General features: G+C 39.4%; 1 long non-coding RNA gene across 2 annotated transcripts in view; it reads right to left on the reverse strand.

Annotated features, from left to right (window-relative positions):
• Positions 1-10,793, reverse strand: part of LOC130178354 (uncharacterized) — a 75,540-nt gene extending 64,747 nt beyond the window's left edge. For both annotated transcript variants that reach the window (XR_008829149.1, XR_008829148.1), the window contains exons 1-2: positions 10,683-10,793; positions 10,363-10,434 (exon numbers count right to left, since the gene is read on the reverse strand). This is a non-coding gene — a long non-coding RNA (uncharacterized LOC130178354). The remainder of the gene's footprint in view (positions 1-10,362; positions 10,435-10,682) is intronic.
• Positions 10,794-14,513: the final 3,720 nt, after the last annotated feature.

A 14,513-nucleotide genomic window follows, 5' to 3' on the forward strand; every position in this document is an offset into this window, starting at 1 on the left:
AGTGATGAGATGCATTTTACCAGTGGGAGTAAACGTTGAAAGATTTCCTGGACTGATAAAGTTGGTGACACTATTTGTGCATCCCTGGGACACCTATCCCAGCAGAGCAGGCGTTAGCAGGTGTTTCCAGCAGCAACGATTAAAAGAAATTGCTTAAAATTTGCATCTCTGCAGTTTGGATAAATCTATGACTTCTATATGATCGTTGCATTTGAGATCATTAAAAGTGGTAGCTGCCCCCACTCTCAGCTATATTTCCTTTCAATGTAATTGTCAGTGGCAAGATGATGTAACTCAAAGGGGTCATTCCTTTATCCCCTAATGATCAGAACTCACAGTCTACAATCAGCATTACATAACAGATTATATGAACCCTATCACCAGGAAAAAATGTCAACACTGGACGATTCTGCCAAAGCCTGTAATTCCAAGAGATGCTGACTACTGATGAGAGGGCAACACGTTACAGCCAGTATCTTCTATAGGGTTCTGTAGCTTCTGTTCAGCCTTTCCAACCAAAGCCAAGCAATTGATTGGTTTTAAACCCAGATCAGGAGCCAGGTAATCATGAAACAAACATCAGCCCATTTGCAGGAACATGAAACAATGATTTATCCTGGGTCTTCTCTCTGGTCTGAGAGGACCACTGCTGCTTTCAATGAGCATTTTTATGAACTTTTTTATTTTGTAGAGATTTCAAAAGGCAGTGATACTCCCTGAACAGTGTCTCCCCATGGTTTAGAGCTCAGGAGGATACACTGCCCGTTTCAATGCATAAAAAGCCAACTTTTACAAAAGCAGAGGAAATTCAAATGAATCCTTCCATCCCTGTGCCACTGCTATAAGGAAACTCTCTGTGGCATGTGGCTTCACTACAGAGTGTTCTAGTCTGCAATGCTGCTCAATAAAATTACTGTATGTCCACTTGCTTGTTCACAATTGGAATTCAAAAAGGAAAGAGTGACACCTAGTTAACTGGAAGAAAAACAACTCATCATTCCCTAATGCTTTTTTTCCAATTCATCATAATCAACAAGGAAGTGAAATGCTTGAATAATGCCACTACATAATGAATCCCTGCATCAACACCAACCAACAAACGAAACTTCTTGTGTGACAGAGGTGAACGGGAAAGTTTCCTTCAGATGTGAAACCATGACATTAGACACGGTTTCTGTTAGGTAACAGCAGCGTCTCACACATGAATCCGTAAAAGATTGATTTTCTGACGGGTGATTAGACGTCCACAGTCTGTCTGCTACCTGCATCTCCCCTCTTAAAGTGTTGCACGGCAGCTAATTGACTTGTGGGGGAATCTTGGGCATCTCTTCAAGCTGAATGTTGAAGTTCTTGGTAACAGCAAGTGATAAGACATCTATCAGCCTGCAGCCAATGGTGTCTCATTTCTAAACCCAGATTGATTTTTTTTTCCTTCTATTTTTTTTCTTTTTCTGTGAGATAAATAGATAAATGTCGACTGAAGAACACAATCTCCCACCCAAGTGTTTGATCAAAGGCTAACTGGGCAATTCAATAAAAGATTTTGCCCCAGCTGGAGTCTTGCCAGCTGGAGTCTTGCCAGACTTTTGTATTAAAATGCAATCCCTCTGAGTCAGAGGTATTGCTGTTGTCGTCGGTCTAGCACATAGTTCCCCATTCACATCTCTACAGCCCATACAGCTAACCAACCCTGCTGAAAGATATGAAGCTATTGTTGGCAGCACTGCTGGCAAACCAGAAAGACACCACTGATCACTAACTCAACAGAAAATTCATTTTACATTAACATTTGCCAGGCTTATTGAATGGATCGTCACTCGTCAGAAGGAAGGCAAACACAAAAATAATTGGTTAGGTTGCTTTAATAAAAGTTTCTAAAAGTATAGCTTGGATATGCTTTCACACTCTGGGGAAATATTCTCTCATTACGATGGGTGTAGGGGAGGAGGGAAGCGGCAATAAGGTAGATTTCATCCGGGGCTCAGGAGAAAATGAAACCTTCCGATGACAGTAGAGCATGTAATGTTTTCATCTGGTTCCACCCATGGAAGGAAATTAAACGAAAATTACTGTTGCATGCATTTTTTTTTTTTTCGAGTAACTGTAAGTGATTGTTTCCATAACAGCAGATAAAATGAATGGTGATATTGTGTCTTGATCTTGTACTGTGATATACTTGTACAACTACCTGTTGTGGTGTGAATGATCTAAACTGCTGCCTTTGTGCAGGACATGTGAGAACCGACTTATACTTTTGCTCCCATCATCACTGCAGTCTGCGTAATCAAGAATAAGCTCCAGACAACAACGCTTGCTGAGTTGCTGATGCAGCCATCAGTGATTTCTGAGCATTGCTTTGCCTTTTTGTAAAGTTAAGGGCCAGTAAGACCAATTTCTAAAGGAAGGTTGCAGAACTAATATTTAGACAAGAAGAGTCTTTACGCAAGAATGTCAAATATTTGTGTTTTTTTAAGCTTCTCAAATGTGAGGATGTTCTGCTTTTCTCGGTTTTATATATTGTAAACTGAATGAATTTGATAGAGAAAAAAAGGCAGATAAATCAATCATGAATATAATCATGTGCTGCCACCGTTGTACACAAATGCCAATTATAGGTCTGAGTTTATTTATAAACAAGATTTCATTACAAAGTTCGCTGACTAATCAACACTAATGGACATTTTCTCAATAAACCTCAAAATTGAGAATTGTGACAGTTTCAGAGATCAGAGCATTTCTTCTTGACTAGTTCACTTTTTCAAATTTAATAATTTAATTTAATCCTGACTGGAGGAGGGAAGGTCATTTTACTACTGGTGAGTCAAGCATGAGAAACGAGAAGATCAGGTGAAATGATGACAAGATATCAGCATTAAGCAAAGATATTTCCTGAGTTATTCTCTCAGAAGAGCTAAAACATCGCTGTCACAATGTTTGAGAATTAACCAAAAAGTACTTCAGACATACTGAGAGCTTTGCAGTGAGCTGGAGCTGCGACAATTAGTCAATTCATCGATTAAGCTGATTGACAGAAAATTTAATTAAAATCAACAATCTTACAATTTTTTGATCAATTTTTAAGCAAAATGCAAAACAGTTGCTGCTTCCAGCCTCTTAAATGTGACGAATTTATCATTTTCTTTGTCATATATGATAGTAACCTGAATATCTTTGGGTTTGTTTGTTGGTAAACAAGAAATCTGAAGACATCACTGTGGGGTCAGGGAGATAATAATAGACTTTTTACATTTTAGAGACAAAACAATTAATCAACTAATTGGCATATCTATTAATGATGAATACAAAAATTGCAGGCTTAAATTTAGCTTCTTTTTAACTGCCTTTTTCTCATTTTAGTTGTAGTGGTAACTGGCACTTACAGATTATGAAAAAAATCCTACTCATCCCACAGAGGTTGAGTAGCACAAAAAAATATCTACTTCTAACACTTCTTTATTGCAAAACAGATTTATGGACTTGAAGCTGCACTGTGGCTTCTTGTGGACCAGTTATGATGATATAATTGATTTAGGTTTGAAACACCCTAAGGGAGAAATCAATTTCATACACATCCTCAATAAAATTGAATGTGAGATTAATATTTTTTCTCCTTTTCAAAATTTCCTTTGAGTCTATACCAGTTAGCATAATTTTACTCTGGCATACGCAAATCAAACCAATCTAAGGCATCATCCCATTGCTTCCACTGGCTCTAAATGTATCCAACTGATCTCACTGGAAAGCTTTTTTTGACATATTTTGCATATCAATATAGGCGTCCTCAAATTGAAATCCCTTTCTATTTTAGGAGATTGCTTTTTGATGGCTTCTCATTACAGGAACGTTGGCTATGGGTCAAATGAAAATGTCATCACAGGCTCAGCGTAGGCTGTTCAGGGGGAGTCCTCTCCAACAGACAAACGTCCCTTTACAGTTTAACCTCCTTCGCCTGGGGGATGATGAATCATTGAGCCCAGCGAAGAGGGCGCACGATGATGGGAGGGTGAATGAGTGTTTGACGAGATGCCAGTCAGCCTGTTTGTGACAACCTTACACGCTTCCTACGGTGTTACTCACAAGCCATAATCACTTTAAGTCAGAGAGTTAGCTGAGGCTTTCCACACCTGCTTCTGTACAAGTTTCCTCCAATTAAAAATGACACATTGCAAAAAGAAAAAGAAAAAAAGATCTGTACGCTATAAAACATCGCACAGGAATTTAGTGGAATCAATCGTAAATAATTGAAAAGACACTCAACAGATTAATCGCCTAAATAATTTGCTGTAAATATAAAATAGCTTCAATAAAGAGCTGGAACAATGATACAGACTGAGCACAACGTGTTCCAACCTTAAAGATAGGCTACTGATGCAGAAGAAGAGGAAAACTGCAGGTTAAAAGGGTTAGAACATTTACCATTATCAAACAAAAACATTACATATTTGCTGGTAAGTCTGCGTTTGGGTTTTGGACTGTTGGTGAGCCAAAACAAGTTATTTGAAATTGTGATGGGCAGCATTTTTCACTATGTTTCTAGACAAGATGCCTAAACCATGAGTGAAAATAATCAATGATTGCAGCCTGCATGGATACTAAATCAAAACTTGTATGTGATTTTATTGGTCTGTCAAAGTTTGTTTCTGTGCACTCACTTTACCTCATCTGCTTCTCTTTGTGTATAAGTTTGTGAAACGTTGCTCTTGTAATCTTCCTCCGCGCTCTGTGGCATTGAGCACTCTGAATGGGCTGAACTCACTGAATAAGGACTCAAAACATTGACTTTGACTCACTCTTTCTCAATAGACCCGTTAACAAAAAAATCTGCTTCTTTTTTGTCTCTTAAGCGCCACATAAGCGCCATCCAAGTCGAGGTTAGAAACAGTTCAGTCATTTCACCTGTGTCTCCATGGTAACACTTTTGCTATTACTTCAACATACATAGCTCTCACCTCCCAACCTGCTGAATTTCATGTCTATATCTTCTGCAAACCAACTGATACATTCCACAGCCAAATGCTGCGTTCAGAGGCGCACTACATCACACCAAACATATAAAGCTTGTGTATTTGTTTATTGAATCATTGCTTTGCACTGTTCCTGTCATGATGAGCAGGAGGTCACAGGCAGTGATGTTGAATGGGGGCGCTAACAGAGCCTGGTTTGCTGCTGTTGAGGTTCAAGCTGAGAAGAGCAAGTTGAACAGTAACGAGCAACCTGTGGCATCGTGGTGCATGAGTCTGCTTATGGAGTGTCAACACGGTAATGAGGTTTTATTCAGTTGTGTCCGGACAGCAGCCCCTTGTGTGCGGACAAATATCTTTCTGTCTGAATCTGTAAACTATGTCTCTGTATTTGTATGTGTTGCCTAATAATGAGCAGTCCTGGAAATGAGACAGAGAGGTGGGGGTGTAATGAAGAGGGAGATGTGGGGGCAGGAGTATACTGTGTGTGTGCGTGTGTGTGTGTGTGTGTGTGTGTGTGTGTACACACAGGGGTGGGTGGCATTCAAAAGAGGAAGCATGCAGTTGTTCCAATCACTGATTAATTAGATCATCATTGTCTCATACATCTATTGTTCATCTTTTCATTTGTTTGTGTGTGTGTGTGTGTGTGTGTGTGTGTGTGTGTGTGTGTGTGTGTGTGTGTGTGTGTGTGTATCTAGTATTTCTGGATCTGAGGTCAGCTAGCCACCGTTGTGCTAGTGTGCTAATGTAGAGGAGGCATTAACCCCACTCTCTCTGGATGAGAGACCGCTTGGCGAGCATCCATCCCCAGAGACTGGTGGCATGCTTCTGTCTGCCTGCCAATCTTATTTCCCGGACAGCTTGCACACTTATTTCATTTTGGCCTGTTTCACAGCCCTGTATTGATTTTTGAAACATCATGTCGGTGTGAGGATGAAGGGTCCTCTTTCGAACACAAACTACTGAAATAAGCTTGTTGTGTTTGTCCGCCGCTGTTTGTGTTTGTTCTTTACTCCACCAAAAAAAAAAAATCCTTTGTGATCATGTGATTTGGGTATTTCAGGAAATTATTGATTAAATCAGCTATTATTTCAAATATCACTCCTCAGTTTCTTTTTGCTTTACTCCTATAGAACCTGTATGCTGTTTTTCTCTGCTTTCAAACTCTTTTATCCCTATTTGTAGAACCTCTCTCTTCCACAGCTTTTATTTCCCTGGTTGCTTTTGATACCTCATGTGCTTGCTTTGTCTGGCTTCGTGTGTCGAAACCAGCGGATATGAGACAGCGGGCTGGGTATCGGAGACGCCGCTGTCTGTCTGTCAGTCCCTGTGGTACATTAGCCGTCCCTTACCATGTATTATTGATTCCCTCTCTCTAATCACTGTCTCCAGTGTTCCAGATGAGCCTTTACTGCCAGCAGCGCCCGCACTCCAAGGAGTTTATAGCATCCAAAGTCCTGGCAAAAGCACAGCTCTGAAAGATACTGCGGTTTTTAGGTAGCAACAACAACAGCAACAGGTGAAGTATCTTCAAATCATGCCTAGAAAAAATTTTTACTTTTTCAGTCTTTGTCTTTTTGTCATAATTGTGTTAATTTGACTAATGGGTCCAGTTAACTTTGCACTTGTTGAGATTTAGGAAATTTGTGTAGCACGGAGAGCTTTCCAAAAAATTTGAATTTTACATAAATTATTTAAAAATACTTTTCTCTGAGTTAGGGCTGTCACAATATGAGATTTTCACCACATGACAATTCACAACAACAATATTACCGCAATATTTATAGAAAATGTGTTTATTGTGTTTTATCTCCTTTTCGACAAATTAATTAGATTCAAATAGAAGTGTAGCGAGGTGGAGAGAGAGCGCAACTATAACTGTACAAAAGTATACAAAAGAACAATTACACTTCATGGATAGTGAAGAGGCAACTAGTAAATAAGCAAAAGCTCAACAAGGCCTAACATCTGCCATCACAATATTATCATGTGTATTACTAACACAATATCAATATTTCCCTTTTTAAATATCACATGCATCATCAATACCTATATATTGCAACAACCCTACTGTGAGTTCAACCAACGAGAATGTGGTTGGATTACCTATCGTATCTAACTGCAGAGATCTACTTCCAGCGCAAGTTAAAATCTCAGGGTTAAAAACTGATCTAATGTTGGGTCAATATAGCACCGACTGAATACTGGGTTAACATTACCCAGTACCAATGGGTTGTCATAACCCAATGTTGTTATGTCTATATTAGTTATTTTCTAACCATGGACCGGGTACATTTGTCATTTTTAATGTGCAATAGCGTTCCTCTAAAATCCTTTATCAGTCAGGCTATAATTGGAGCATCATCATGTACACTTACAAATGCCTAAAAAACCCCACTCCAAAGGTTCTCTGTGACATAGTGAAACCTCTGGAGGTTTCTGGCGTACTTTCAGAAAGCTTTTGGATAGCCAACTTTTTCTGTTCCGGGGATCGATATGTTGAACTCTCACCATCAGAATTCAAGATGAATCATGGCAGGGCATTATTTAAAGGCGAGGTACAACAGTTTGTATATTGTTGTATGTGCCTTCCTGATGGGCACCGCAAACAAGCTTAGGCTATAAATGTTGCGTTATGTGGCATACCTACATTGATTATTTACATTAGGTTTCACCAGAAAGACAGCTGTAATGAAGTCACGATCACCATACGAAGGCCATAAGTGCTGTACCTTGCCTGTGCATTTGACAGGGATAAAACGGATATAAAGAGAGCTGCGAGATGAAGCCCAGATTTTCTCTGCCCTTTCAACTATTCAGTCAGTGTTTGTTCTGTGAGACAGATTCCACACAGCGGGAAATCAATTACATTCACACCAATATGGATCAGAGACCACTGGTGATCTGCATCCTCTTCTTCTCTTCACCCTGTGTCTTGCAGAGGAACAGAGAATTCTTAGTGTTTAGAAAGAAATGACTACTTTTGTGTGAATCTCTGCTGGGTGCTTTGGCACAGAGTGAAACACTGCACACCACTGGGGGTGTGCTGCATGTGGGAGGAAGAGTGGGGAGAGAATATGTGTACCGAGGGGAGTGGGGACTTACCAAATGGGCCAGTTAAGTCATAGCATTACGGGTCCTTTCTGATGTCACACTGACATCATCACCCCGAGCCCCACCCGCCCTACACTCGACACAAAAACATTTACATCACTATGAGTCATACTGCACCATAAAGTTGTACATCAATAATCTATTGATGTCATGACTAACCTGTATCCATCACATATCACATATCATAATTTATCAACATTAAATTAAATTAATATTCTCATCTCTGCAATCAAGTTTCATATCTAAACGGCAATGTAGGCACTAAAAGAACTCACACTTTGCTGAAGTTTGAGGTGAAATCAAACTTGAGAAAGTGCGTCAAATCTTTGGAAACCCGTACCCTTTTCGAACAAGCACTGTGGCATTCAAGCCAAAGCTCAGGGTTAGTTATTTCTTCACACTTTTGCATAGAGCACAGATGGAGAAGTGTTTGTTCCCTTCGAACAACAAAAGGACCAAATCTGAAAGAGGGTTACATCACTTGCATCTGATTCAGTGCAGTCCTTGACTTAATTGGAGTCAAAAGAAATTACTACAAAGATAAAGAATTGAAAAAAATAAATAAAATGTAATAAAAGGAGCAAATCAAAAAGGATGAAATATGAAAGGTTGCGATTGACTAATGAGGTGCTTCTATGATTGATTAAAACTCCTTGAGAAGTTGAGGAAATTTCTAAAAGCCAAAAGAGTTTTCATGTGAGAGGAGGAGAGCATCACCTCTCCCTTGCATGAAAGTGTGAGTGAAAAGATTAACTTGATAAACTCAGCTAAAGCAAACATCATGACTCCTCTTGGAGTGTTTATTTTTTTGTTGGTTCTTATCACTTTTATGAAAGTATTTTCTAATAAATGGTACTTTAGTACTCACACGGCCATATGTACATTGAGAGAGTTATTGCCTCCAAAGTTACGGTGTTAAGTGTTTGCGTTGCCTCATACAATGTTTACTTGCTGAGCTGCAGCAGAGGGACAGTAAAACAAATACCTGATCTTGTAGAGCCCAACCAATAGTCATTTTGATGGAGATTGAGATTTCAGTTTAGAAAATCCACTAACAATATTTATTTTTTTAGCATAAATACATAACAAGCATTTTTAGATAGGCATTCCTTGTATTTGATCATCCAAAGAAGGGATTTTGTACTTCAAGGGACATTTTACAGTTGAAAAATCTGTGCTCTCTGGTGGACAAACCTTGTGGAGAAATTGTTTCTAAATTACCACAAACATATGTTTGACATTTTCTGTGCTGCAATTTCTCATTACTTAACAGCTGCTGCATCTGCTGCTCCAATAAGCAACCGGCTGAAATGTCCACCTCACAAATTTATCAATAAATTATCTCTTCCATCAGTAAAACTCGGAGGGAATCACTTCAAGGCCAATATGGACACGAGGGATGGATGCAACAACCAATAATTCTTTTAATATGAATGTGTAGTTATATGTTAAGATGGACTTAAATAAATCTGAACCTAGTAGTACTTTAAGATAGTGGTGGGGAGCGTGACATGTATATACAGTGAGACAATACAAATCCGTCTCTTTAACATCAAAGCAGCAAACAGTCTCATAATCCCACTGCTTTGACTGGAAATATTCCTCTATGCCAAGATGAGTATGTGGAAGAAATGTGACTGTGATAACCCATTTGGGAGTCACAAAAGCCATGCTGAGATTGCAATGATGCCAATATTACATAGAAATCATTATGTAAATGCGCAGTGTACACAACAACAATTATTTATATATCCTAAAACCAATATACCATGACTCTCTACTCGACTTGAACTTGCAGTGAGCTTAAAGAAAGACACCTCAAGTACAGTACAGTTTAAAAGCCTCACAAACAGCCTCTTCAATGACCCCACAGTTTCATCAAAACCTCTAATACTATCATAACCTTAATTAGGGCAGGATTGGTTTCAGGACTATCATGTTGGACTGCAATAGCTTTAACTAGGTGTACCTAATAAACTGGCAACTGACTGTACATTTCATTACGCAAATAAACTGTATAAGCGCATAAAAATCTACATGCCAAATGCCAACCAATAAAAAAAAAAATAAACTCAGCCTGTCCAAAGCAGGGAAACACAACTACCACATGCACATACCAGCAAACAGAAGCAACATAACAAAAGAAATCAGCATCTAACAAACACCAAAGCATGAAGCTGAAGTGAGGAGACAACAGCTAATGCTTCTTTGCCAAGCCTGCACACTCTGACTGAACAGAAGCACCATACACAACTTACATGATAACATAAATAATGACACTTACCTTAGCAGTAGTGAAATGTAGCAGTGGTCCCTGGAGAAAAGGCCCTTTGGGGAGAGTTTCTTAACTCTGAAGCTTTAGATGAAGGGACAGAAAAAACTGTCAGTTTTATATTATTCAACATTATCATTCCTCCACAAAGCCACCCTGCAACACTTTGTCAGGCTAGCTTGCCTGTGAAAGGCTGCATTAGCCACAGAAGTATTACAAACAGCAAAGTGACCGCAGAGTTGGGTAGCTAACAAACACAGCTGCAGAGTTAGCACTGTCACGCAAAAGAGTGCATGCAGACCCAAACATGTTTTAGACTCAAAGTTACTTACACAAATCACTGTCTCCGTCTTCTCCACGGCGAATAAACGTCCATAAATCCTCAGAAATCGCAGGAAAAGAGGCGCTTCTGACAACTCCACAGGAAACCATCCTCGGTTTTCTTCAGTATAAAAGTAATCCAGTGACAGCGCTCAAACCCACAGGTAGGCCTTACGTCGCTCATAGGAAGTGCTTGAAGCTAATTAGCATAGTTTTAATGATGCCAGTTCACCAAAATGTATAAAAGTATAGGCTAAAAATAAAAGGCTAACTAACTGACTCCATGGCATCATTATTCTTTCAGTTTACATCACCAAGGGGAACCATGCTATATCCGTACTGTCAGTAGATTTTGTATTTTTACACAAAACTGTGTCATTCTGTGTTGTTGGTGGTGGGACCCACAGCTGCAAGTAATTACAATTAATTGCAGGCGGTGTAAAGACAGCTGAGAGAACCAGAGAGAACCCAGAAAACACATAATTAACCAATTTTGCTTTTATTTGTTTAATTGGCAGTAGCATTCTCAGTTGCAGTGACTTTCTTTGCTGTTGTAGAAAGCAAAGACTGTTTGTAACTCGAACTGCAAAAAGTATAGAGTATACAGTCAATATGAATATATTGCATATTCTCTAGGCAGTTAGTGTTTATGGAAGTGAGACAAAGGCTATTTCCTGCTTGTAGTGCAACTCCACTTGCCTGTCTAAAAAAACTTTCCTCCTTGTTCCAATAGATACTGTGGTGGTGGAAAACACAGTATATTTACTTTAAGTATTGTTTTAAGTACTTCACTGCAACTTTATACTTCCAATACACTTAATTTCAGAATACCTTTTTTTATTTGACAGCTAGTCATTTCACATATTTTGCACACAAATATATGATGAGCATAAAACATATCATGCATATTTATAAACAAACACAATATGATAGGTAGTAGTTAAAATTTGAATCTGTATAATTGATAGTTAACTGACTCCTGTGGCTCACTGCCACACTTACATGGAAACCAGCCATCCTTAGTGCTATTAAGTACACTTGAAGTTTTGCTGTTATGACACAGGTGTGTATAATCATTAAAGTCAAAGTACCATTATCATTAAGGTGGATAAATGGGGGAGGGAATCTGATTCTCTGGTGGATGCTACTCATGGTTCAGAATATGACTGGCAATATTTCTCACCCTCCTCATGCTTTTTATGGTTATATACAAAAGCGCCTTGAGCAGTAGACAGCTACCACTAAGGTGCACCACTGAATGCCACAGGAGGTCTTTCCTCCCTGTACCCACCTTCTCTCTCACTGCTGGATACTAGACACAGGCAAGAATTACTATCAGGCACTATTATTATATACCTTTAAACCTGTCCGATCCTGTTCTTACTGTTTATGTAAGTTGTTTATTTCACTTGAATAATGACCATCTTGAGCGCCAAAACTTCCTTTGGGATGAATAAAGTTCTATTTTTGCTCATCTTGAATATAAAGATAAGAATAGCTGAATACTTCTCCCATCGCTGATGAGTCAGTTTGAGCAAGACAGTACAGATATAGGCTGGCTGAGGGTAAAAATGGATTATATTTATCATTCCCTTTCATTATCACAATGGTTAATTCACACACTGCCATTCATTAATTTAATTACTCTATAGCCAAATGGGCACGACCCATCTCAGGTGCCCTCAGCGTTTCTTATTATAGCATGTGGGGGTCTTGAGGATTCAGCTCATCTGTTGTATTTGCTCAGTAGCTCACAGAGACCTCTCGGCCCCGACACAATCTCACCTCATTAACATTTTAGGTGACGAGTCTGTCACGGCCTTAATTAACAATTCATGAGCACAGCTTATAGCTATATTAACATTTTACAACCAATAAATCAGCTTTCCTAATCTGCTGTGTGTGTCTGCATTTACAGGCCCATGTGGATGTGGACGTGCCAGAGACCCAGGAGGGAGACTTTGTATTTGTGTGTGGGTGGGTGCGTTATGTACATCCACAACAGGCAACTATAACGCTCCCCCTTTGTCTTCAAGTCTGTCTCCCCGTCTGTCTCTGACCCTGACATTTGTTTGAACTTTCTCTTAGTCTTACTTCTGATCATGGCGCTTTAGGGAATCAGACTATGCTTCTTTTTTTTTTCCTCTGCAAAACAAAAAAATCAAACCTACAGCCTGATCCAGAGGAGGTCAATCACAGTGTTATGCCAATTAATAATCTAAAAAAGATAAATCTGACAACACACCCACAAATGCAAGTATCACACATAATGGAAAGGTCGACTAATTAGGGTGCTATTTTTCGATTAGTCAACTGTAACAAAAGCGACAGGATACAAGTCGGTGTGTCTCTGTCAAGTTTTTTTCTCTGGGAAGCAAAATAAAGGAGAAGGGAGAGAGAAGAGTCGTGGAGACAAGAGGAATGAATCTGAAATAATGGTGGAAGACAATCTGGTAGAGTTGATTCTCTGAGGTATCATCATTTCTGCTTCCCTTACACCAAACGCATATTCAAAAAGCCTCTGAGAGTGGGTGTAACAGCATGCAATGAGACCAGGAGTCTTGACTGCCTCATCATGCTATAAAATGAGTGTTCAGATAGTATATGTATCTAAAAGGGGTCAGGAGTGTGATGCACACTGTCTGTAGACTATTTCGGCCTGCGGCTACATATTAAGAATATCTTTTTAATTTGCTTCAGCTCAAAAATGACTTGCAGTGAGGGAATAAAGTGGAACGTGATCAGAACATCGTGTCTTGTAGTCTTTGTTTTACTGTGTGGAGCTGCAGGAGAGAAAAGTGATATTGAAGCAACAATCCCACCACAGCACCCCTCCTAGGCAGCCCCTTGACCCCACTTTGAAAAGCACCTGTGTAGGCAGAGTGTGCAGGCCTTGGCTCTCCCACTGAGTCACCCAGTGAAAGTGCAGCAGTATCATGGTGTAATGTGCGTGGTGAATAGCATGCTTGCTAAATGAAAGCAATCTCTGCAGCAGAGTTTACTCTCGCTGGGTGACACACAAAAAGCCAGTGCTATTTTTTTTTCTTAACATGGACAGTTAGCTCTGGAATGAATTTAATATGATCCACATGATGTGAAGTAGTGTGTTCCAGGCCATACATGTACTGTATGTGTTGTAATGGTTCTGCTGCATAGCACAAAACTGGTCCTTTTGGAAAAAAAAGTGCTTTGTGTTGCCTCGGTAGCAGCCTTGAACGCCCCACAAGAACACCAGCACATTTTTTTTTTTATAAGTTAACATAAAGATCAAGGGCAGCGCTTTGGTGGGAGCACACTGAATTTAAAGGATGAAATCATCCCCTGTGAAGGGTGGCCTTGCAAAATGCATGTCTCAATGACAAATGCATTGTATGCGGCAAAGGATCCACCCCAGGTTCAATGCAGGCTATTCCAATTCCAATCAGTCCTCCAACTTCTGCAAAGTGGAAAAATGAGAAATTGATCCCAGAGAGGTGAAATGAGGAAACGTCCCCTGGATTTATGACTGAAACTGTTGTGTTTCTTGTTTTTGTTTTTTTCTTTAATTGAAAGATATCGCCTACTATTTTCCTTCAGTCATGATTCGTCTTACTTTCCATTATGTTTGGGCATATATGAAGTGAGCAACTATTGTGAGGTGTGTGTTGTGTCATCATCACAAATAAATAGTAAAGAGTGAGGGCTCTAATCCACCTGCAAGAAGAGAGCAGTGAAAACAGAGTGTGCAGCGTGTGATTTTCTGAGGTGGTTAAACAGAATTATAATCTGGTGACAATAAACTGTAAATGTTAATGGATATCGTAATAGTGACAAATAACATAAGACAGACAGGAAGAGAGAGT

Source organism: Seriola aureovittata, chromosome 12 (assembly GCF_021018895.1).
Source record: "Seriola aureovittata isolate HTS-2021-v1 ecotype China chromosome 12, ASM2101889v1, whole genome shotgun sequence".
Lineage (NCBI taxonomy): Eukaryota > Metazoa > Chordata > Actinopteri > Carangiformes > Carangidae > Seriola > Seriola aureovittata.